Below are 1,718 nucleotides of genomic sequence, written 5' to 3'. Positions count from 1 at the left end.
GGCTGTGCTTAAAAGCGCCGTGACGTAAGTATGACTGACAGGAAAACCGACCAATCAAATCTCGCATACGACTCCACGAACTACTATATCAAAACAGTATGGTACTTGAGGTGTACCTTGTGTCTACTGACGTATCACTTATGATGTGGCCTGTTTGTTTCTTATTTTTATTTTTGTTTGTTTGAGCCTATGTATGTTTTACAGACTATTATTTAAACTGTTGTTAAAGTTATTAAAAGACTATCGAATATTACCTACAGTTGAGTGCTAATATCTGCACACCCTTACCTCATTTCCATCCATCCATCCATTTTCCATACCGCTTATCCTAATGGGTCACGGGGAACCTGGAGTCTATCCCGGGGAGCATTGGGCACAGGGCGGGGTACACCCTGGACAGGGTGCCGGTCGATCACAGGGCACACTCATATACACATTCACACACCCACTCTGGACATGCCAATCAGCCTACCATGCATGGAAGAAACCGGAGGACCTGGAGGAAACCCACACAGCACGGGGAGAACATGCAGACTCTGCACACACACAGGCCCGTGGTGGGAATCGAACCTCCAGCCCTGAAGGTGTGAGGTGAACGTGCTCTCAATGTCTTTTTATCACAAGTAACACAAACAGTCAAAAGCCATATGTTAAGATATTAATAGTTAAACAATCAAAATTCATGTGATAGAAATGTGGAATCCCCCCCCCCCCCCCCACCCCACCCCACCCCCCTTTCCTCTAAGGACTTGTTTAGGATTTTAATATATTTCTATATGCATCAATAAAGGTCAGTGTTCCACTGTCAGAAAGACACTGGGAAAAAATGGCATCCATGGAAGAGTGGCAAGGCGAAAACCACTGCTAACCCAGAAGAACATTGAGGCTCATCTAAATTTTGCCAAAACACACTTTAATGATCTTCAAACTGTTTGGGAGAATATTCTGTGGACTGATCAGTCGAAAGTGGAATGGTTTGGAAGACAGGGGTGCAGTTACATCTGGTGTAAACCAAACACAGAATTCCACAAAAAGAACATCACACCTGCGGTCAAGCATGGTGGTGGAAGTGTGATGGTGTGGGGATGCTTTGCTGGTTCATGGCCTGGGCAACTTGCAATAATTGAGGGAAACATGAATTCTGCTCTCTACCAGGAAATCCTAAAGGAGAATGTCCGGTCTTCAGTCTGTAAGGTGAAACTCAAGCGCAACTGGATTATGCAGCAAGACAATGATCCAAAGACTGTTCTCCAGTTATCGGAAGTGTTTGGTTGAAGTTATTGCTGACAAAGGTGGCACAACCAGATTTTAAGTTTAAGGGGGCAACTAGTTTTTCACATTGGTGATAGATGTTGGATAACTTTTTTGCTTCAATAAAAATAAATAAATAAATAAATAAACTATCGTGTTTACACTCAGGTTGCCTTTGTTTTATGTTATATTTCGTTTGAAGATCTAAAACTATTTATTATGAGATATAGACAAAAGCTGAAGGAATCAGATCAATCGAATACTTTTTAACCGCACTGAATTTCAACGTGCTGTAATGTATATGTGAGAAATAAGGCTTCTTCCTTGTCTCTTTTTATGCCTTCTGCAGATCTGTAAAAGGGCAGTATTTTCTGTTTTGGCTCTGTTGAGAGCTATTTTACTGATTGACTGATCACAGCAAATCTTTGAGCCTGTTTGAACTTTTAACGTCTTAAGACATTTCTAAC

This window comes from Ictalurus furcatus, chromosome 13 (genome assembly GCF_023375685.1).
Source record: "Ictalurus furcatus strain D&B chromosome 13, Billie_1.0, whole genome shotgun sequence".
Classification (NCBI taxonomy): domain Eukaryota; kingdom Metazoa; phylum Chordata; class Actinopteri; order Siluriformes; family Ictaluridae; genus Ictalurus; species Ictalurus furcatus.
Note: the sequence above shows the minus strand (reverse complement) of the source record.